Genomic DNA, 24,811 nt, shown 5'->3' with positions numbered 1-24,811 from the left:
GCCGAGCAAGAACATGGCCTTCCTGAGTGTCATTAGTGTCCGTGTCATTGCTCCTGTTGCTAGCTGTTCTATGTGTAGCCTTTTCCCTTCGGGGAGGCAGCACTCCTGCCTGATGAAATCTATGGTTATGCCTAAATATTCTTGTACTTGGCTCGGAATTAACCAAAATTTCGGTAAGTTCAGCAGCCAACCTAGGTTGGACAAGGATTTCATAGTCTGGTTCAACTGGTCTCTGCAATGACCGGGGGAGTTGCCTACTACTAGGAAGTCGTCCAAGTATGGGACTATTAGGACATCCTGTTCTCTCAAGTGTGCCATAACCTCAGATATGATTTTCGTGAATACTCTCGGGGCGATGGACAGCCCAAATGGGAGGGCTTTGAATTGGTAGTGCTTTATTTCTCCACCTATTGTGACTGCTATTCTGAGAAACCGGCGGTAATCCGTGTGTATGGGGACGTGATAGTACGCGTCTTTCAAGTCGAGTACCATCATGTAACAAGCTGGAAACAATATCTTTACTGCAGATTTTATTGTTTCCATCTTGAATGGAGGAATCACTAGGCATTTGTTTAACCTTTTTAGGTTCACTATCATCCTGAACGTCCCATCTGGTTTCTTTCGTAAGAAGATAGGGGAATAGAAGCCTTCTCCTTTTTCTTGGTGGGGAACCTCCTGCAACACCGCTTTCTCCACCAGGGTCTGAATCTCTTGTTGTACTGCAACTTGCTCTACTATCGACTGCCTCTGTGGGGTCACTACGAAAGAGGGTTTGGGTGAGGTGTGGAATTTTAATTTGAGACCTGTTTCTACGATGCTTAGGATCCAGGAACTGCTTGATATCTTTTCCCAGGTCGGGATGAAGAGGCTCAATCTTCCCCCTACCTGGGAGACGCCTTCATTGGGGTTGCTTCTTGTCTGCCGGTTTCCCGAACATGAACCCCTTCCTTTTGCCTCTTCTATCTTCCCACTTGTCCTGGGAGTTTTTAGGTGGCTTCCTTTGGATAAATTTCCAGCTCCGAAACCGTTTGAAGGTGAAATTGGATGGGTTAGGGAAAGACTTCTTTTTATCACCTGCTTTCTCAAGTATATCGTCCAGTGTAGGCCCAAAAAGGAATTCACCTTCACAGGGGATGAAGCACAACTTAGTTTTTGCTTGTAGGTCTCCCGTCCAGCACTTGAGCCATAGAGCCCTTCGTGCTGCATTCGAGAATGAGGCTGCCCTGGCTGTCAACCTGATTGAGACCGCGGATGCATCCGCTAGCAATGCCGCTGCTCCTCTAATTAACGGGACGGAGTCCAGGATTGCTCCCCTTGGCGTTTTGTTCTTTAGTTGGTCGTCCAGCTGGTCCAGCCACACCATCAGGGCTCTGGCTGTGCAAGTGGCAGCTTTAGCAGGTTTTTGTCCACCACCGGCTGCTTCCCAGGCTCCTTTTAGGAATGTATCAGCTTTTTTATCCATAGGGTCTTTCAGTGTCCCCATGTCCTCGAACGGCAGAGAAAATTTTTTCGAGGCTTTTGCTATGGCTACATCCACTTTCGGTGCCTTGTCCCAAAACGAGCAGCTTGGCTCCTCAAAGGGGTATTTTCTTTTTGGTGCTAGGAGGCCCTTTTTCTCTGGCCTTTTCCACTCCCTCTGTATGAGCGCCTGGATTTTATCGTTCATGGGAAAAGACCTCCTCTTCTTCTGCTCCAACCCACTAAACATGGCATCCTGGATGGTTCTTTTAGGCCTGGTGTCTACTAGCCCCATAGTGGTTCTGATAGCCTTTATTAAGTTATCCGTCTCTTCTATAGGGAAGCAGCTGCGACCTTCACCCGCAGAGGACGAGGAGCCGGATGACGGGCTGTGACTGATGAAGAGGATCCGCTCTCCCCATCACTAGTATCTGACTCGGGTTCCTTTATTTTGGGTTTCTTATGCTTTTTGCTTTTTCCCTGCAGGGTTTTGACGGTGTTCTCTACCTGGTGGGCAATTAGGGCTCTAAGGTCAGAAGCGAACCCTGGGGATTCCTTGCATATTGTAGGTGAAATGCAGGACTGGCAGAGCTTTTTCCCCATGCCATGGGGAGCTCCTCCTTACAAAGTGGGCATATCTTGTGGCTGGACTTCTGTGTGCACTTCTTCCCCTATAAGAGAAGGACAGGCCCTAATTACAGAATATACGTTCACGTAGTCCACTTACCAGCCAGACCGAAGGATACCGAATCAGATGTGGGCCCCGGATCTGCACGCTGCTTGTCCTTTGGGACCCCTGTCCCCCCAGACTCCTTGCTGCGTCGGGACTCTGAACGGCTGCTGCTGCCGTGCCGCTGTGACTGCTCCTTGGTCTCCTTCAGACGGTGCTGCAGCGGTGACTTCCGTGGCTGCTGCTGGTGTCCTGTGTCCGAAGACGCGTCCAACAGCTGCTGCTCTTCTGGCTCAGTGCTCATGGCTCCTGGTGACAGGCTGCACTATGCCCCCTGAGCGCTTTTAAGCCAAGTGAGGGCAAGTTTCAAAAAAAAAAAAAAAAAATTTCCTCTTGTTGCACCCGGCCAGCTGGTTTGCGGCATGTTACGTCGGACTCTCCGCCCCGCGAACCACCGTCGCTCCCAGTGGTGCATTGCGCGGGCGGCGGCGTCTCCCCCTGCCCTCCGCGCGTGTGTGACGTCGCCGCTCCGCCCTGCGCACCACCCCCGGCTCCCAGTGGTGCATTGCGCGGGCGGCGGCGTCTCCCCCTTTCCTGCCGGCCCCTGTGTGACGTCACGCGCTCCGCCCCGCGCGTGTGCACCACCGACAGCTGCCAGCGCGTGTGGGGGATACCTGCTCCAGCCGCCATCCTGAGGGAGGACGGATCTTCTTGCTGCCGCCTCTCCTCCCTGCACCCTGGAGGCCCGCTGACCCCAGCGGTGGCGCCTCGTCCCAGCTGGGGCGGCTACCCCGGGGGCTCCCGCTGCTATCCTCCAGACTGGTCGGCCCCGGCATCTGGCAAGTCTAGAGGTTCCCTATGGGGACAGGAAACCAACTGACGCGGGAGAGAGGTACCACCTTTTTATCGGTAGGTTTCCTGTCCCCATGGGGCGGATCCCCTCTCTCCGTGGTGCCGTCATGGGGGAAGGAGGAAGTGTGGGCTAATCCAGGCTTTGTTCATTTTTTATGAGAGTGAGCCTGTCTGTATTCTCTTACAGGCTAAAGCGCCCGTCTGTTATGACACCCCCCAGCGGCACTAAAACCCCACTCAGACAAGACGCTAGCGTCAAAGCAGCACAACACCTCCAAGGCATAGAAGGACAGCTCATGCCAGGTGTCCAGGTTTGAGACCTAATAGTTGAAAGTCGCAGAGGAATTAGGGAGTATGCTGGTTTGTTTGGCCAGGTATTGCTTGACCATCTTTAAAAACTTTTACCTCCTTTTCAAAAATACCCGGTCATCAGGTCCTGGGCACTGGGCTGGTGTCATGAAATTGGTTCACACTTTTGAGTGTGTCTCCCTGGCCTCTGCCGTGTGTCTCCCTGGCCTCTGCCGTGTGTCTCCCTGGCCTCTGCCGTGTGTCTCCCTGGCCTCTGCCGTGTGTCTCCCTGGCCTCTGCCGTGTGTCTCCCTGGCCTCTGCCGTGTGTCTCCCTGGCCTCTGCCGTGTGTCTCCCTGGCCTCTGCCGTGTGTCTCCCTGGCCTCTGCCGTGTGTCTCCCTGGCCTCTGCCGTGTGTCTCCCTGGCCTCTGCCGTGTGTCTCCCTGGCCTCTGCCGTGTGTCTCCCTGGCCTCTGCCGTGTGTCTCCCTGGCCTCTGCCGTGTGTCTCCCTGGCCTCTGCCGTGTGTCTCCCTGGCCTCTGCCGTGTGTCTCCCTGGCCTCTGCCGTGTGTCTCCCTGGCCTCTGCCGTGTGTCTCCCTGGCCTCTGCCGTGTGTCTCCCTGGCCTCTGCCGTGTGTCTCCCTGGCCTCTGCCGTGTGTCTCCCTGGCCTCTGCCGTGTGTCTCCCTGGCCTCTGCCGTGTGTCTCCCTGGCCTCTGCCGTGTGTCTCCCTGGCCTCTGCCGTGTGTCTCCCTGGCCTCTGCCGTGTGTCTCCCTGGCCTCTGCCGTGTGTCTCCCTGGCCTCTGCCGTGTGTCTCCCTGGCCTCTGCCGTGTGTCTCCCTGGCCTCTGCCGTGTGTCTCCCTGGCCTCTGCCGTGTGTCTCCCTGGCCTCTGCCGTGTGTCTCCCTGGCCTCTTCTCCATATTTTCCACAATGGCCTTCTGGTATAGAACCATTTTAGCAGACCTCTCCACCTCAAAAAAAAAAAAAGAGATGCAAAGTTCTCCATGTAGCATGGGTCTAGCAGGGTGAACAACCAGTACTCTTTTTTGGCCAAGATAAATGTAACATGAGGTTCACGGGAAAGGCAGCAGCACATAAAGTTGGTTATATGTGCCAAGCTCCATACAGCCAACACTTCCCTGTCAACACCATGTTGACGACTCTCCATCTCCTCCTCCTCATTGCCATCCTCAGTAGAGATGAATGAACATAATCGGCTCCCTCCTTATTCGGCAAGCTATAGCACTTGCCGAAGAAGCTGCATTGGAAACCCGGATACCTGGAGCGCTCCCGATAATCAGCTATTCAGTGCCGCAGCTGCATGAGTCAGGGCTGTTCTGACAGTCACAACACACAAGCTCTCCATGCACGTGTTGTGACTGTCACACAGCTGCGATACATGCAGCTGCGACACCAAACAGTCGATAATCGGAAGCGCACCAGGTACCTGGGTTCCCGATGCAGCTTCTTTGTTAAGCACTAAAGCAAGCCGAATAAGGAGGGAGCCAACGATGTTCGCTCATCTCTAATTCTCAGCCCATCCATGTAAGAGACGGTATGAAGGATATGTGACAACTAGTCTCTGTTGCGCTATCCACCAGCTCCTGTTCCTCATTGATACCCAATCCGCATACAAAGCTTCATGTTTAATTGTGAGCAGTGACAGTTTAAGTTGGCACAGAAGCTGGATAGTTGAGATGTCTAAGGCGTCATCGCCGCTCAACATCTTTGTTATGTCCTCAAAAAAACTCAGAAAACCGCACAAGTGTCAAGCAGGCCCAATCTTCAGTTGTTATTTGTGGAGGCTGACCAGAATACCAATAGGCGTGTTGGAGCTGGTACTCAACCACTAGCCTCTTCTGTTCACAAAGCCTTGCCAGCATGTGCAGTGTGGAATTCCAGCGCGAGGCGACAATACACACCAGCCAGTGAGTTGACACTTGAATGCGCTGCTGCATCGCCAGAGTGGCGGCAGCAGTAGCCGACTTGGGGAAACGGGAGCTGATGTGGCGTACCTTGACCAGAAGCTTTGGCAAATTTGGGTATGTTTCCAGAAACCGCTCAACTACAAAGTTGACCACATGTGCTAAGCATGGTGTGTGTGAGACTGCTAAGCTCCACAGCCGCCAACAGGTTACGCCCATTGTCACACACGGCCATGCCTGGTTGGAGGTTCAGCAGTAAAAACCACAGATCTATCTGGTCTGTTATTCCTTTAAGTAACTGTGCAGAGATGTGCGGTTTATCTCTTAGACAAATTAGCTTCAGCAAAGCCTGTTGCTGCTTGGCTGAGGCAGTGCTGCGGAGCTTACAACTGATTTGGACGATGTGCTTTGAGTACGAGATACGGGTAGCACATCGGAGATGGAGGATGAGGAAGAGCAGGAGGGGGTGCGGGAACCTTGATGTATGTGCACACAATCAGTAAACTTTGCGGGTTGGACACTGCGTACTTGTGCAGCGTCCAACCTGCAGCAGCCAGATGTTACAGCATAGTAGATAGGATTTAAAGAAATCACATGCCCACTATGTGTCCATGTCTCTCCAGACCGCAGCATGTCAATTTCTCTTGCGGAGACACTAGTCTCCGAAAGAAAAAATTTCACCAAAAGAATGTATTGGAACTTGGGAATCAGCATAGTTCAGTGAACACATGCAAATTCACCTTCGTTTAATAGAAGGCAGCGCTTTGGATGCAGGGAACATGCACTACATCCAAAGTGCTGCCACTTCCAGATCATCTGCACATACCACGATAGAAGTAGGGCCAGAACTCCTAAGCATCGGGACAGGAGCACATGTGCTGTGCTAGGGTGTGACTCGGCCCCAGCCTCCACAGTGTTCACCCAGTGTGCCATAAATGAATTGTAGCATCCCTGGCCACAAGTGCTTGGCCACGTGTTGGTCGTTAAGTGGACATTGCCAGTAAATGTATTGGTAAGGGCACGGATGATGTTTCTGGACACGAGCTGGTAAAAGGCGGGGATGCCACCCTCGGAGAAAAAGCGGGGGGCAGGGGGACAGAACACCAAGGGACGGTTGCCGCCACGAGTCAGCATAAATCCTCCGTGTCTACCAACCTAAATGGCAACATTTACACGACAAGCAGCCTGAAAATGTGCCCATTTCGCATTTGGGCCTGTGGGTGGGTGGCTGGGAGGCTGGGAACGGTCTTTCATTCCAAGGCCTGGGGTAGGGACAGCTGAATGCTGTGCTGGGACAAGGATTTGGAAGTGCTTGATGTTGGCAAGTCAGAATGTGCAAGGATAGGTGCAGAGCAGGAGGCATCTGTGCCAGTGTTTTGGACAGGTGATTGGTAATCACCTATCACGGGGGAAAATGCAGTGATATCACCAGATGGCACCAATCGTGGACCAGGCGTTCGACCCACAGAGTCGGGTGTTTAGATAGCATGTGCCTGAACAGGTTGGTGGTGATTAGGTTCTTAGTGGTAAGGTCCCTGCTGATCTTGGCATAGCACAGGTCGCAAATGGCCATTTTGTTTGTCTCAGAACTCCCTTAAAAAAAAAAAAAAAAAAAAAAAATGTCCCAGACTGGGGAACACCTCTCTTTCATGGAAAAATTCAGGAGTGTCAGTGTTCTGCAGAACAGTCTTCCTTTCTGTTTCGGTGCTGCCACTCTCTCCCACTTAGTGCTGCTGGCCTCGCTCTGCATGCCAGCTTCCCATGTTAGGTCGGTGACTTGTTCATCCACCACCGCACCCTAGTCCTCCTGACTTTGTGACTTAACAACAAGATTTAGCGGCAACTGTGTCTCATTATCTTCCTCCTTATCCCAAATTTGCCATTCCCCACCGGGCCACCGTCATGTTCTTGTGGCTGCTTTAAGTTTTGTGCATCACTAAACAGTATGTCATGTCCCTCTTGGAGCATGCAGGCAGAGAGGCCAAAATCAAGAAATGTTGTGGTAAACAGCTCTTCAGAGTGTCCTGGGACAACATGGTGGGTAGAAGGAAAATCAGGGTGAGGATTAGGTGATTAGGTGATCCAGACTTTAGGTTGACAAGACTGTGTGGTGCTGCCAAGCTTGCGGGAAGCATTATCCGCTATCCAACTGACCCACCTGTTCGAACTGCTCTGGCTTCAGAAGTGGTGTACCGTGCCTCCCTGCAAAGTGGGACAGGAACCTATGACAAAGATGAGCGTGTTTCTAGTGCTCCAGCAACAGGTATAGTCGCACCTGCCCCACATCCTCGGCATCTGCGTGTACCATCATCAGCACTTCCCCATCCCTTAATGCACGCCTTACGCATTTTGTAATTGCTAGGTCTCTTGAAACCAAAGTGTATTTCTAATAAAAGAAAAAAAATTGGTCATCTGCAGCAATCAAAGCAGTTTTGGGGAGTTTACTCCACCGTAATGTAACAGAAAGAATGCAAAAGTGTATGGATGACAAAATTAAATCCAGAAAAATGTTTTCAATGTGCTCAGGTTTTAGAGATCACAGAAATGTTCACAGACCACATAACATTGTGTGGCTGAGAAATGGAAGCCTACAACATTTTTTAAAAGCTTTTTGTCAGTTTTAGAGATCACAGAAATGTACTCCACACTATAGAATAGTCAATGGCTGAGAAATGTAGCCCAGGAAAATGTTTCAGCGATTTTTGGGTGCATTATACAACATAAAAAGGACCTCAAAGCATGCAATACTTGATGGTTCAAAATATATTCCATTTTTTCAGCCCCCACAAATGACTGCACGGGCCTGTCTACAGACTGGATTCTGTCACTATCCCTGCTCCTGCAACTCTCCCTCTCTTTCCCTAGGCTAAATGCCATTTGTATGTGATACAAACAGCAAAGCAAATAATTAGCCCTTATAAGGACTGTAAGTATGATGGTTCAGCTTCCATACCAATATGAACACTACAGGACTCTGATTCGTTATGCTGTGCACACAAGCCTAGACAAGCACTCTCTCCCTCCAATACGAAGTGGCACAGAGCTGTGCAATGGCGTCAGTGTTTCTGAGCCAGCCGGCACCTGTCCTTTTATAATCCCTGATGTCAGACTGCCAGCCAATCACAGTAATGCCATAACCAAGATGGCAATGGCATTAGTGACTCACAGGCAATATTTATTGGCTGCGTAAATGGCGCCAAAGATGTAGGACGGGGATTCCAGCTTTACATAGAGCACTGTCCATTAATCACCGAGAAATGAGCACCGTGCTACTCGAGTGATAACCGGGTATCACAGAGCACGTTCGCTCATCTTAGTTCTCACAGCTGAAGTCACGTTAACATTTGCATCATTGCTTTCCATCATAACACTGGACATGGTAAATCCATGCTATATCTGTGGCATGCCACTAACATATAATGGGTCCACCATGGCCTGTTATGATGGCAAAAGAAACCCCTGCTTGGAAAGCCTGGCTAAGAAACAACTTGCTGTTTTCAAATTACCATAATAGAATTTCCTTGTACACAGCACTGGATAAAATACATAAGAATCAGAAAGGTAAGGCTGTACACACATGCTATACTAATAAGGCACATCTGTCAGATTTGATTGGTGGGCCAAAAATACATGTAGCAATAATTTTGCCAAAATGAACAAAACCGGAAACCGACACTTACTGGTCAGTAGGGTTTTTTAATATTTATTGGTATTGGAATGAGTGGATGTGAACATGAAACTAAAGACTAATACTGCAAAAACGCTGCATACAATATTTACACAATATACAGCATCCCATTATATTTAACATCCAGCTTTTCAAAGGCGCTGAAATGCACACAAGATGTCGGGCATTCTTCAACATGCAATAATAAATCTAATAATAGCTGGCTCAGTGAACCTGTGATTAAAACAAATTAAGATGGGGGGGGATCAATATTTTCAGCTTCCTATTAAAATCCTGTGGACGTAATACAGAACAGGTCTCTGGTTCACTAGCTTTCATTACACAGAACAGAGCCAGATGTTGGCAAGACCATGGGATGAATCCACCTCCTGCCAATATCTGTCTGTGGAACCACATTGCCTAAAGGGCTCAAGTGATAAATACCCATGCCGAGCTGGATATCTGTCACCTAAGAGCTATGCCGTAGTGAAGGAGAAAGATAAAATGGTACAAGTCGAATTTGTCACACCGCTGCCCTTCCCTGGAATAGATGGGGTTAACACAGGGATGACGCATCAGCTGGTATGTTTGTGAAAGGAGTTGGGATGTGCAAATCATGTGCTGGAACAGAAAGTGTTACCGAAAATAAGAAAAGTTTGCATTATCATTTTTAGTTAGGTTGGCAAAACTATGGAAAAAAAAGCAATAATGTATGCAACTCAGGAGAGGGAATGGATGGGAGATTATAGGTTTGTACAACGCAGGCAGGGGCGAGGATACAGGTCTATGCAGTGAGACCCTATCCTTTGATCATAAAGGGATATATTAGGGGTCTCAAACTCTATTAGCTAACAGTATAATTAAAATAACGGGATACAGGCCAGTGCAGTCCCACAGAGCAGCAAGAGATGTTATAAAGATCTACACATTGAGGCCATGTGCACACGGTGCGGATTCCGCTGCGGATCTGCAGCAGAACTGCAGGTGATGTACAGTACCATTATAGCCTATGTAACAAAAAAAAAAACAAACCACTGTGCACATGCTGCGGTTTTTTCAGCGCGGTTTTTGTGCGGACAAAAAAGCAGCATGTGACTTCTTTTGTGCGGTTTTGCTGCAGTTTTCCACTTGCTCCATTCTACAAATCCGCAGGTGGAAAACCGCAGTCAGGCTATGTGCCCATGTTGCGTTTAAATCCGGATACTGAAAACCGGACTCCTTCCCAGAAATCGCGCGTTTTTTCTGCGCAATTTTACCGCGATTATGTTCGTGATTTTCGCGTGCGATATTCAAGCACTTTCCAAGCGATTTGAAGCATCGCTTGGAAAGTGACTGACAGGTTGGTCACACTCGTCAAACATAGTGTTTGACAAGTGTGACCAACTTTTTACTATTGAGGCTGCCTATGCGGCTTCAATAGTAAAAGATAGAATGTAAAAAATAATTAAAAAAAAAAAAATAAAAAAAAAAATCGGGGTATATTTACCTTCCGACGTCCCGCGCTGCCATCCCGGGCCTCAGCGTTCCCAGTAATGCCTTGCGAGACCTGTGATGACGTTGGTCTCGCATTGCTATAGCGATCTCACGAGACCGCTAGAGTCATGCGAGACTACGTCATCACAGGACTCTGCCGCAAGGCATTACTGGGAAAGCTGAGGCCCGGGATGGCAGCGCGGGACGTCGGAAGGTAAACATACCCCGATATTTTATTCTTTTTTTAACAGGGGTATGGTACCCAGGGCCTGGAGGACAGTCTCCTCTCCTCCACACCGTGTGTACCAACCGCACATGAGACGCTTAACTTTGCGCATGGTGGGCATAGCCACATGCCGGAAGCAAGCGATTCTCATGCATTCCTATGGGTGCGGAATCGCGGCAATTCTTTGCGATTCAGCACAAAAGAATGAGCATGGTGCGAAAATCGCGGCAAAAACGATTAAAAATTGCATCGTGGGTACACAGCCTAAAACCGCAAAAAAAAAAAAAAAGGGAAGAAATCCGCAGGAAAAATGCAGGTCATTTGACCTGCGGATTTACTAAAATCCGCGCGGAAAAATCCGCAGGAGGATCCGCTCTGTGTGCACATAGCCTGAAGGTGGTAGATTTATAAAGTGAAAGCATCAGTGACAGTAAACCTATAAAAACTGGTTGGATTATAGACATTCACTAAAGAATACAGATATATAGAGGGAGGAGACAGAAGCGCATGTAGATGCATACTGCGAAGGTATAGATGCATAAAATGGACTCCATATACTATAGATGCAGTAATGATAGTAAATTGTCTGGTGATCTCTATGGTATCCAAACAACAAAAATCAAGAAAAATGAAAAGAACATTTCCCGTAGGTTTACATTCCACAGTGTTCCTCGGATGAAGACATGGTGATGACCAGTTCTTCAGTCACCTGACCCTGCAGCCAATCGATGGCTTCAGTGATCGTGTGACTGAAGGGATTGGGGGGAATGGGGGGGTAACGTCACTAATCATCCCTTTCCAATTTTGAAAACGGTATAGAAAACCCCTTGAAATTGGTTACACAGCCATATATTGGGGCATCTCTGCCACTGCTCTATTAGCCAACAATACAATGAAAATAGCATCTATAACGTTAAGAGGTCGGGATGCTGTGGCTGTAGTACGGACACTAAAATGCAGTTATATTTCATATAGATTTATGCGCCACTTGGATTTCTAAAAAGCCATACAATATTGTGATGGCTGCATCAGTGGAATCATCAGATAACCTTAGGGTGCATTTGCAGTGGGTACGGAAAATATTCAGACCCCTTTAAATTTTTCATTCTTTGTTTAATTGCAGCCATTTGATAAATTCAAAAGTGTTCATTTTTTTCTCATTAATGTACACTCTGCACACCATCTTAACTGAAAAAAAACAGATGTAGAAATTTGTGCAAATTTATTAAAAAAAGAAAAACTGAAATATCACATGGTCATAAGTATTCAAACCCTTTGCTCAGACACTCAAATTTAAGTCACATGCTGTCCATTTCCTTGTGATCCTCCTTGAGATGGTTCTACTCCTTCATTGGAGTCCAGCTGTGTTTAATTAACCTGATAGGACTTGATTTGTAAAAGAACTCACAGCACATGTCAGACTAAATGAGAATCATGAGGTCAAAGGAACTGGCCAAGGAACTCAGAGGCAGAATTGTGGCAAAGCACAGATCTGGCCAAGGTTACAAAAGAATTTCTGCAGTGCTCAAGGTTCCTAAGAGCACAGTGGCCTTAATAATCCTTAAATGGAAGAAGTTTGGGACCACCAGAAGTCTTCCTAGACCTGGCCGTCCAGCCAAACTGAGCAATCGTGGGAGAAGAGCCTTGGTGAGAGAGGTAAAGAAGAACCCCAAGATCACTGTGGCTGAGCTCCACAGATGCAGTAGGGAGATGGGAGAAAGTTCCACAAAGTCAACTATCACTGTAGCCCTCCACCAGTCAGGCCTCTATGGCAGAGTGGCCCGACAGAAGACTCTCCTCAGTGCCAGACATATGAAAGCCCGCATAGAGTTTGCTAAAAAAACACATGAAGGACTCCCAGACTATGAGAAATAAGATTCTCTGGTCTGATGAGACGAAAATAGAACTTTTTGGTGATAATTCTAAGCGGTATGTGTGGAGAAAACTAGGCACTGTTCATCACCTGCCCAATACAAGCCCAACAGTGAAACATGGTGGTGGCAGCATCATGCTATGGGGTGTTTTCTGCTGCAGGGACAGGACAACTGGTTGCAATTGAAGGAAACATGAATGCGGCCAAGAACAGAGATATCCTGGATGAAAACCTCTTCCAGAGCGCTCTGGATCTCAGACTTGGTCAAAGGTTCACCTTCCAAAAAGACAACGACCCTAAGCACACAGCTAAAATAACAAAAGCGTGACTTTAGAACATCTTTGTGACCATTCTTGACTGGCCCAGCCAGAGCGTTGACCTAAACCCAATTGAGTATCTCTGGAGAGACCTGAAAATGGCTGTCCACCAACGTTCACCATCCAACCTGACGGAACTGGAGAGGATCTGCAAGGAAGAATGGCAGAGGATCCCTAAATCCAGGTGTGAAAAACTTGTTGCATCATTCTCAAGACGACTCATGGCTGTACTAGCTCAAAAGGGTGCTTCTACACAATACTGAGCAAAGGGACTGAATACTTATGACCATGTGCTATTTCAGTTTTTCTTTTCTTTAATAAATTTGCAAAAATTTCTACATTTCTGGGGTTTTTTCAGTCAAGATGGGGTGCAGAGTGTACATTAATGAGAAAAAAGTGGACTATTGAAATTACCAAATGGCTACAATGAAACAGAGTGAAAAATTTAAAGTGGTCTGAATACTTTCCGTACCCACTGTACACTAGTCAATTATTGGGAAAAAGTGTTCCTAGGAAGACTAATTTCCTGATAGTCAGTTTTTACATGGTACCTTCAGCTGCGAACAACAATGACAGTCTAGGCGCACAGAACAATCTATTACTGATTAGGAAGATCTGGCTTTCACATTAAGGGTGTGTGCACACGCTGCGGATTGTCCTGCGGATTTTTCCACGCGGATTTGTCAAAAACGGCAGGTAAATCCGCAGGTCAAAAGACCTACGGTTTAGCCTGCGGTTTGACACCTGCCATGGAGCAGGTGCCAAACCGCAGCGGAATCCGCACAAAGAATTGACATCTGCGGTTTTGAAACCGCAGAAAAATCCGCACTGTAGTTTTCATTTTTCATTGATTATAACGGTACTGTACACCGCAGCAGGAACTGCTGCTGATCCGCACGACCAAAACCGCTGCGGATCCACAGCAGAATCCGCAGCGTGTGCACACACCCTAACACTGGTTTCTTGCATAATAGGACAATGCATCACTATGACGTATTTTACAGTAATCACAGCAACTACAGGAGGCCATATCAAGGGAGTTATAACTTCCTGTAAGATCACGCCAAAATCCATTTCCCAAATAGTGTTATCTATAACAGTCCAAAAGATCAATAATTAGATCATTATATGCTCAAGAGTATATAGTGCTTAGTTTCGTCAGTACAGAACAAATCTCGCTAAAATTAGGAGCTTATGACGTCAATTGCACAAGAAGTTGCATCTCTAAATGATGTCACTTCCTGTAAGGTGACCGCCAAGGAGCCATTTAGATAAGCCGTGTCAGGGAGTAGATCTTCCCGTAGTAAATGGTCTTCCAATGACAACGGAAGACATGTTGATGTAGTTCAGCAGCGCTGGATGTCTAGAGGATCGGATAACACTTATTACAACACAGTGTGAGGCTCAGTTAATTAAATCTTCAGCACAAATCCCCCCCCCCCCCCCCAACCCCAACATTGCTATATGTGAATCTCACCAACTCTGACACTTACATGAATGCAAAGTACTCATCTAAGCATTTCCCTTTGAGGAGAGCATACTAGAGGTTGAATATTAAAAGGATGTGTTTACTTTTACTACTTTTTTGTTTTATGCCCATGCATTAAAAAAAAAAAAAAAAAAAAAATCAACTGGTCCTGATAAAACATCTACTGTTTTGTGTATGCAGTTCTCATTTCGACCTGTGTGTTTCTATGGTTACATATGCTGTCTGATCCTGCTGCAATGTGTCACTATACTCTCTCAGATATCCTAAGGCTTTATTCAGACATACATGTTTTTATGGATACAATATGGATCAATTAGTAAGTGGGACTGTACCATATGCCAGTGCTTTTTTTTTGCCAAACTAGGATGTGCATGGATCAAACTCAAATCAATGGGTCTGTAAAAAAAAAAATTCAGGCAGAACACTGATGGCATCCTAGTTGTATCCTGGTGTTGTCAGCTTTTCACTGTTGATAGAAACTTGAGAAACCTTCATAAGTTTTTTTTTTGCATAAAAAAATTTGCACATCCGGCACAATGATGTAGATTGGTCCTTCTTTTCCCCTCCATGTATGAGAAAAAAAAAAGTGTCTGAATGAGGACTAAGACAGTGATCTTCAGTCTGTGGCCATCCAGCTACTACAAATCCTATCATGGCAGTTGCACCATGGAAGATGAAGTTTTGCAACATCTTAATATCTCTTATCTACAGACAGTAGACACTGAGGAAGCCAAAGTAACAGAAAACAGTCAAAACTCACCACAAACCCTTATCAGCAAGGGACATATACATCCATAACGCAACAGCATGAGAGAACAATCGCAGCGAGACTCGGATCACTCACACCCTTATAAGTCTACTAGATGGTTGGCCCGATTCTAACGCATCAGGTATTTTAGTCTCTCTCTCTGCGCTGCACATCTCCCGATGGAGGCGTGTGTCCTTCGAATGCACTGATTGGTCGCGGCCGGCATTGGACTGCACTCGGATGTCATGCCAGTACGGTCCGATATACGCCAAGTCAGGTCATGGAGGAGATGTAGAAATTGGTTTCTCCGTCTCCTCCGCACCTGCGCTGCAATTTTCTCATGCGACAGGATCGGTGAACAGCAGCATCATGCTCGCAGCAGAGCTGGAGCCGAGAGTCATTAGAATATCGCACCTGAGGCTGTAGCATCGGATGCCATACGTTAGTGTTTCCAGCCTTAGGGTATGTGCACACGCTGCGGATTCCGCTGCGTTTCCGCAGCGGTTTTGGCCGCTGCGGACCCGCAGCAGATTTAGCTGCTGTGTACAGTACCATTCAAATGAATGGTATAAAAAACCGCTGTGTAGACGTTGCGGAAAAATCCGCGCCGATTTGCTGCGGTTTTGAATCCGCAGAAAGAATTGACTTGTCAATTCTTTCTGCGGAAACCGCTGCAGGTTCCTATCTCCACCATTGTGGAGATGGTGAATCCGCAGGACCAAACCGCAGGCAAAACCGCAGGTCTTTTGACCTGCGGTTTATCAGTGGTTTTTGCAAAACCCGTGCGGATTAATCCGTAGCGGATTCCGCAGCGTCTGCACACACCCTACACTGTGGACCCAATGATATCCTGAGTCCTGCAGTGCGCAGGCGCTGGGCCTCTCTGACCTTTCCCGGCACACGCACACTGAAGGACTTTGCTCTGCCCTCAACAGGACAGAAAAGTACGTCTGCGCAGGAGCACGATGCCGGGGAGCCTGTGTGGATGATGCAGGGTTGCATCATCCACACGAAGCAAGCAGAAGGGCGGCATCGTAAGAAGATGGTAGGCGCCGGACCAAGACCTGCGACACCCCTCGGACCGGGCCGCCCCGCCCCACAGGTGAGTGTAATAAAAGTTCTTTTTTCTAGGTCAGGTTGGGGGCAGATATACAGCATTATAGAATGCTGTATAACAGCCCTGAAAGGTGATGGCCATAACTTATATCGGCCAAAAATGGTGACAGGTTCCCTTTAAGATCGTCGCATGCCACTCTTACATCACAGCATATTGCAAGTGAATGAGGGTCTCACGGTATTGTGACAGCCAAGTCACAAAGTCAGAACAAGTGGAATATTTAGCAACTGGTTGGCTGCGGCAACTTCTGGAGTCGCATTCACTTGCACCAAGCTGAGATGCAGCAGTTGCATACAGCGACCTTTGGCAGCGCAAATTGTGTCACGGCCAAAGTAGCTCGGTAGCCTCTGCCTTAGGTCATGTTCAGATGGCCATATTGAAAAACAGGACAGTCACGACCACAAATTGCAGACGTGAAACTGCTTCATCTCATGCATTATTATGGTCTGTAAAATAGACCAAAGCAGTGCCACGTGCATAGGCACACTGGCGATAAAGGATCCATGTAGGTCGGTGGAGCACACATATCGATTACGGTATATGCTTGCCTGAATGAGCCCTTAAAAGTCAACTTCAAGACCAAAACCTTGACACGCAAAGCCATCCAATCCATATGATAGTCCAAAAGTTGCCAGTGTATCTGAATATTTGCTCATCATCTGAGCATCTAATAGCCACTATAAGACAATGGGGTTAAGCTCTCTTCTGCCTAAATGCCCCTTTACATTTAGTGATGCACCAGCGATCCGACCCGGTCAGGATCGCTGGTGCATCGATAAATGATCGCTAGTGAGCTGTCACACAGGCAGACCTCACAGTGATGCAGCAGCGACGCAGCGCACGATACTCACCTTTCACACACAGCGATCCTGACGTCCTCCCGCCCACCTCCACGCGTCGGCACCAGCAGGAAGCGCCCGACGAGAAATGGAGCCAGACATTCTCGCGCGATCAGCGATAGTCAGCGGGGGAGCTGGTCGGAGGTAAATATCACACATAGCGATATCGCTATGTGTAAAACCCCCTTGAAAACATGGTGCGCCTTATCTGTTTTTCACAAATAACAGCAAAAAGTTTGCCAAACACTGTCTAAAAATGATCATAATGACAATTTAACCCAAACCATTGTTCAGTGAGTAAAATGTAACACTAAAGTAGTCATCCAAGTATTGAATGTTAATATTAAAGCTGCTATATTCGTTCTCAGAAAGGATATCAATCTTATCACTGACTATGAATGGTCTGACCTGACTGATTGTAAGGACCAATATGGACTAAAATGTGCATGGCTGCATCAGAAAATTATTGTTCACCAGATAATGGTTCATTTTATTGTTATTCAACCATCAGTCTTCTGTTATATGTATGGCCACCTTAACTCCACAGTCATCTAAATTATGTCTCATGTTATTGCAGTAGTCTATAAAGAGCTGTATTTTACATGTATAGATTGTAATTGGTGCCCACATTAGTAGGCAACTATATATATAACCCATACACTATCTCTCTGAACATAATTCTCCATCAAACTCCACCGCACCCAAAAGCACTACAAACATTGGCTGGTGACTAGCTCATGCAGCCTTTATCCCCCATTCGCTCAAGATGGCTAGACCATCATTGTAAGTAAGCACCCGCACTTTGCGTCACCCCCACTTCATTGTAGATTGTAAGCTTATGAGCAGGGTCGTCATTATCCTTGCTTTAATTATTGTATTTTCTTTGTTACTTATGACAGTTGTACATGAACCTCTGAAGTGTAATGGGCTGCGAAATATGTCGGCGCTATATAAAGATTATTATTATTATTTTTATTATTGGTACTTTATCACAAGTGATAATTGTTTGATTGCAAGTGGACCTTCTGCTGGGACCCCAAGTGAAGAGACCCCCTCCCAGTCATCTGGAGACAGGCTCTGATATAAAATTCCACCTCATTGTGTTCTGGAATGAACTGAGACGCATGGTTGTACATGACCCTTGTATAACCATTAAAGGGGTTATCTGGTCTCAAAAAAAAAAAAAAAAAAATTAAACAAAGGCTGCAGTCACTTTATGTCTGCAGAACGGTGACAGTATGCAATGGGAACACTGTCTCAATTTCCAGTGCGGATGGGCGGTCGCTGTTCCCAAGATGTCAAGTATGCAATCTGCATCCTTGTGGTCATGTGTCTGCTAGTCTCACCTGCCTTCTCTCAATAGAAGGAAGTTGAAAGAAATATAAAGCCTAATCAGCATATGACTAAGTATGCAAATTCAATACATGGAGTCAATTGACAACCCACCCACACAGGGAATCCTGACAGAGTGTGCATTGCACATTGTCACCGCTCAGCCATCTGCAGTCACATAGTATGATCCAGAATTGTCTTCTTTAGATTGAACATGCCCTTTAATGTTTATGGGTCTGAAAATAATAGCCAAGTACTAAACTTGGCCATCTCCTTTAGTCCGATCGACCTGAATGAAGCAACACAGGTCATGAGCATCCAAACTACTCCATTAAATCCCAACCGTAGAGACAAGGAACAATATATTGAGACCCATGCTCTCGTAAAAGGCGGGGTTTCCAGTGATCAAACATGCATCACAGGTTCTTTGCAAAACGCAATAAATATCTGACATAAAAGGTCAAGAGTCAGATATCACTCATCAGTGGTTTATGGAAATTGTAAAGTACCTAAGGATGAATTTAGACATGAGTGAAACCTGGTCCGAGTAGGAACTGTGATATCCAGACAGTCTCAAGTCTCCTGATTGGAACTCAGCCTCATACACTGCAGAATTAAAGGGCTACACCCTCCCCCCCCCAAAAAAACAAATAAATACAAAAACAAGTTATACCTTATCTAAAGGTATACTGGGCCTACTGTTCAGTGATCAGTAAATTATTCCCTATACCACTGATAAGGTAAAACTTTTTCTTTTTTAGAGGGGAGGGAATAACTAACACGGAAGATCTGCGGCAGAAATTTCTGAATTAGGTTTGCAGGAACCCATGCACCTGCTGAGGTCACACACCCCTTCACGTTAGAACAGAAGTTTTGAATCATAGAAATTTCTGTGCCAAGTCTGTTACATATGAATATCCCCTACATGTCACCTTTATTATTCAGTACTAGCCACAATCGTGAGAATATAAAGATTATATATCTAATAGACGCACACTCTGCAGGATAGACTGCTGGAAACTGAAGGACAGATGGTTCCCTTAGGTGACACTGAAGATGGAGATTAGGAAAGTGTGCAAGTATGTCAGTCTGTGTATATGTGATGGTGATGAATGTGTGTTTTTGTATATAATATACACACATACATGGATTGGGTGCACAATATATATATACTGTGTGTGTGTGTGTTAGTCTGTCTATGCATGTATATATACAGAGTGATCAATTTCAAGTGTTTATTTCTGTTGACTATAGCTTACAGCCAATGAAAACCCAAAAGTATTAGAATACCGTATTTTTCGGATTATAAGACGCACTTTTGTTCCCCCAAATTTTGGGGGAAATTTGGGGGGGGGGGGGGGGAGCGTCTTATAATCCGAATCTGTGTGCTGCTGTGCTATAGAATGGGGGGGGGGGGGGCTTTGGCATGGTGTCAGGGGGCTAGGGTGGGCTGGCAGCGGGCTGCAGAGACAGCGGGAGGTCACGTGCTCCCGCTCATTAGGCTCATGTAATATTCACTGCAACAGCTGTCCATCGCCTCGGTGCTGAAGCCGCGTCGAGTTGGTAGACAGGGGAGCGGCGCATATTGCATATGCCTGCACTCCCCCTCCCCCCCCGGTCACTATACTCACCCTCCGATGATGGCTCCGTGCTCCCAGCTCCCCCGTGGCTCTTCCTGTGTCTGTGCTGACATCCTCCTCCTGCTAGGGAGCGTGGCAGGAGCTGCTCATTCAGGCAGTTCATCGTAGCTTCAGGACCTTTCGTCACGTGACCAATAGGACCTGCGGTCACGTGACGGAAGGTCCTGAAGCTACAATGAAGTGCCTGAATGAGCAGCTCCTTCCGTGCGCCATTGCAGGAGGAGGATGTCAGCACAGACACAGGAAGAGCCACAGGGGAGCTGGGAGCACAGAGCCGTCATCGGAAGGAGAGTTAAGCATTTGTTAGTTTACCATGTGCTTGCCAGCAGGGGGGAATATAGGGACGGTGGGCCCATGTGAATGCCAGCAGGGGGGAATATAGGGACGGGGGGCCCGTGTGAATGCCAGCAGGGGGGGGAATATAGGGACGGGGGGCCCGTGTGATTGCCAGCAGGGGGGGGAATATAGGGACGGGGGGCCCGTGTGATTGCCAGCAGGGGGGGGAATATAGGGACGGGGGGCCCGTGTGATTGCCAGCAGGGGGGGGAATATAGGGACGGGGGGCCCGTGTGATTGCCAGCAGGGGGGGGAATATAGGGACGGGGGGCCCGTGTGATTGCCAGCGGGGGGGAATATAAGGACGGGGGGCCCGTGCGAATGCCAGCAGGGACGAATATAGGGACGGGGGGGCCCATGTGAATGCCAGCAGGGGGGAATATAGGGACGGGGGGGCCCGTGTGAATGCCAGCGGGGGGGAATATAGGGACGGGGGGCCCGTGTGAATGCCAGCAGGGGGGGAATATAAGGACGGGGGGGCCCGTGTGAATGCCAGCAGGGGGGGGGAATATAAGGACGGGGGACCCGTGCAAATGCCAGCGGGGGGGGGGAATATAGGGACGGGGGGGCCCGTTTGAATGCCAGCAGGGAGGAATATAGGGACGGGGGGCCGGTGTGATTGCCAGCAGGGGTGGGGGGAAAATATAAGGACGGGGGGCCCGTGTGAATGCCAGCAAGGGGGGGGGGAATATAAGGACGGGGGCCCGTGTGAATGCCAGCAGGGGGGGGGGATATAGGGATGGGGGGGGCTGTGTGAATGCCAGCAGGGGGGAATATAGGGATGGGGGGGGGCCGTGTGAATGCCAGCAGGGAGGATTATAGGGACGGGAGGCCGGTGTGAATGCCAGCGGGGGGGGGGGGGAATATAAGGACGGGGGGCCCGTGTGAATGACAGCAGGAGGGAATATAGGGATGGGGGGGGCCCGTGTGCATGCCAGCAGGGAGGAATATAGGGACGGGGGGGCCCGTGTGCATGCCAGCAGGGGGGGGGGGAATATAGGGACGGGGGGGGGCCTATGTGCATGCCAGCAGGGGGGTATATAGAGAGAGGGGGGGCCATGCGAGTGACAGCAGGGGGGCATATAGTGCCCGGGGGGGGCCCATATCCAGGATAGGATGGGGGGCTATGTGCCAGCACAAGGGGGCAATGTGCCAGGATGAGGGTTATATAGATACCAGGATGAGAGACATATATATGATTTGAAAGACGGACACTGGCATTATAAGACACACGTCCATTTAATAAGAAAAAAATTCTCTTTTTCTTCACCAAATTTGGGGGCGAGTCTTACAATCAGGTGCATCTTATAAAGCGAAAAAATTATTTTAAAATCTGAAATTTTAAAGCTTTTAGAGATGGAAATTTCATTCTCCAGCAGGACTTGGCACCTGTCCACACTGCCAACAGTACCAATACCTGGTTTACAAACAGCAGTATCACTTTGCTTGATTGGCAGCAAACTCGCCTGACCTTAACCCCATAGACAATCTATGGGGTATTGTCAAGAGGAAGATGAGAGGCACCAGACCCAACAATGCAGACGAGCTGAAGGCTGCTATCAAAGCAACCTGGGCTTCCATAACCCCTCAGCAGTGCCACAGGCTGATCGCCTCCATGCCACATTGATGCAGTAATTGATGCAAAAGGAGCCCCGACCAAGTACTGAGTACATTTACTGAACATACATTTCACTAGGACAACATTTCAGATTTTAAAATCATTTTTCAAGCTGGTGTTATAAAGTATTCTAATTTACTGAGATAATGACTTTTGGGTTCTCATTGGCTTTAAGCCATAATCATCAACATTACCAGAAATAAACATGTGAAATAGATCACTCTGTCTGTAATGACTCTATATAATAGGAGTTTCACTTTTTATATTGAAGAACTGAAATAAATTAACTTTTTGATGATATTCTAATCTTGTGAGAAGCATGTGTATATAGTGAACGTGTGTATGTAATGCGTGCGTACATACCATATTAAAGTAGGTGTGTACACATAAGTATGTGTGTATGCAAGATATAAACACACACATACACGCACATAGCGAGCATTTGTATATAGTGTGAGCACGTGTATGCACTAGACAGTATGCATGCATATATATTGTGAGTATGCATGTGTATGCAGTATATATAGTGCGAGTATACGTGTGTTGTGTAAGCAGTATATATACATATATATATAGTGAGTATGTGTGTTGTATGCACTACATAGTAGGTAGTATATATATATATATATATATATATATATATATATATAGTGTGCAGTATAAAGCGTGTACATATAAATTTATGTATATGAGTAAACGTGTGCTGTATGCAGTATATGGTGTGCACACATATATATATATATATATATATATATATATACACACACACACACATATTACACCTCCTCTCAGGCGGATTCACTGTGCACACATAATGCAGAATCCAGGGCAGATGTCACATCTTCCTTATGACCCCCCACTATATACACAGAGGACGCCGGTTGCCGGCTCTGCACCTATACACATATACTGATGACTGACTACAGCCGGGGATATAGACGCTGATGTAAATCAATGGAGATTATGGATGATGCCTATATTTAGCCGCCCCACCCCCTCCTGATCTACCCCCACCACCCAGCAGCCTGTCTGCCACTCACCGATAGTCTATTATCCGCAGAACGCTGCTCCCCGCTTCCTTCCCCGGTTCTCTCACCTCTCCCCGGTGCCGCTCGGTTCGGCTCGGTCACGTCTCGTCAGTCAGACGCAGAGGGGGCGGTGCGTGCGCGTTCCAGCCGTGACGTCACATAGGACCGCAGAATGCGCGCACCCGGAAGTGAGGGAACCTGGAGACGCGCTCTTGGGTTTCCCGGGGCGGGAAAATCTGGGCGAGAGAGGAAGGTGTTGGTGAGGCGATGACTGAAGGGGAGGAGGCAGAAACTGAGGGCGGGAACTGGGAAGAAGTGTTGGGAGAAAGGCACAGATGAAAGCAGAGTAGCTAATGCGGAGGAAGGTGGGGTTATATATATGAAGCAAGTAGCCCATGAGGTAACTATGGGGGGGATTGGGCAAAGTAGATGAAAGGGAGAGTCATAATTAGGGAAAGTGAACGGACTGGCCATCCGCTGCATAGAAAAGCACTCTGTCATGCTTCAGTCAGCAGAGCCGACGGCCAGTCCGAGCGTTGCGATACCTGACCGAGCTATATGGCCATCCCACTCTTCCCTAATACTGATCTTGAAGCACCGATGTCTAATTTTAGTCTTAGGATGTGCAAACTATCTTTTTTTCCAGCATTTTTTGACTGACTCGTAACGGAAAATACTCCGCAAACTAGGCTTTGGCTAATCAAAAGGCTGCAAAAAAATAATGCTTCAGATAAAAAAAAAGTCTGGGAAAATTGTGCAAAAACTGATGAATAAAACATACAAAGCTCCCCAAGGAAGGAGAGAGCGTCTGCTCAAGCAGTTTCCACTAGAAAACGTGTACGGTTTGATCGCCTGAATGATGACCATTCTGACTAAAAACACAACCATCTGAAAATGGCTCTCAGAAGGAAATGTTAGATTATGGGCAAATACATGAGAGAAGTATAGAGCGTTTTCCAATGTGTGCGCTCAAGTGAACAGCAATGTACAGGTCGTGCGCTTGTCCTGTGCTTTAGAGCCCCTATCAGGTAATGGGGCTGATGTTTGAAGGTGGTCTAATAGTGGTGAATGTAAGTACACACCACCTTACCAAAAGAGCCCTGACTTGTGGAGATGAGGGCTCATTCAGTAGTCAGTATTTTCCAACTACGAGAAACCGATTATTCTGATCAGAGTGTGGTTCCAGTGAAAAAATTTGACATGAGGCCCCGAATGTTAACATATTGCACATCACACAGAAGCATTTCTGTTGTATTTACATGCACCGAGTTCAGGCCGCTAAACGAGTGTGATTGACAATACTGAAGTCGTTCAACTCTGTTTCCCGGCATTTTTACACCAACAGAGAAAGAATGATGGGGACAGAACGATCACTGTTAGATCAATCTGTCCCCATACAGTATCATGTTTTCAGCAGCACATCTACAGTTTACACCGGCGATGTGCTGCTGAGAACAATGATTTTAATGCCGGCATAAACAATCCAATCACTCGATGAATATGTAGCATTTTGCTTGTTTAGTATAATGCACCCCATAGTCTTCCATATATTATAATGTGCCCCATAGTCCTCCATATAGTAAAATACACTCCCCATGGTCCTCCAAATAATAATAATCTTTATTTTTATATAGTGCTAACATATTCCGCAGTGCTTTACAGTTTGCACACATTATCATCGCTGTCCCTGATGGGGCTCACAATCCAAATAGTAGAATACACTCCCCATGGTCCTCCATATAGTATAATACACTCCCCATGGTCCATATAGTATAATACACTCCCTATAGTCCTCCATGTATTTTAATACACTCCTCAGTCCATCATATACTATAATACACTCCTCATTGTCCTCCATACATTAAAATACACTCCTCAGTCCTCCATATAGTAAAATACACTACTCAGTCCTCC

The 24,811-nt window shown here is 47.3% G+C and overlaps 1 protein-coding gene across 3 annotated transcripts in view; it reads right to left on the bottom strand.

Moving 5' to 3' along the window:
* DNAJC5 (DnaJ heat shock protein family (Hsp40) member C5) overlaps positions 1-23,245 on the bottom strand; it is a 49,771-nt gene extending 26,526 nt beyond the window's left edge. For 2 of the 3 annotated variants that reach the window (XM_073580843.1, XM_073580845.1), the window contains exon 1: positions 22,910-23,245. The gene's annotated coding sequence lies outside the window, so the exon portion shown is untranslated. The remainder of the gene's footprint in view (positions 1-22,909) is intronic. The other variant, XM_073580844.1, reaches the window with a different exon arrangement.
* Positions 23,246-24,811: the final 1,566 nt, after the last annotated feature.

The sequence above is a fragment of the Dendrobates tinctorius genome, unplaced genomic scaffold (assembly GCF_039654945.1).
Source record: "Dendrobates tinctorius isolate UK_male_01 unplaced genomic scaffold, ASM3965494v1 ptg000065l, whole genome shotgun sequence".
NCBI classification, from domain to species: Eukaryota; Metazoa; Chordata; class Amphibia; order Anura; family Dendrobatidae; genus Dendrobates; species Dendrobates tinctorius.
This window is presented reverse-complemented; position numbering and strand designations above follow the sequence as displayed.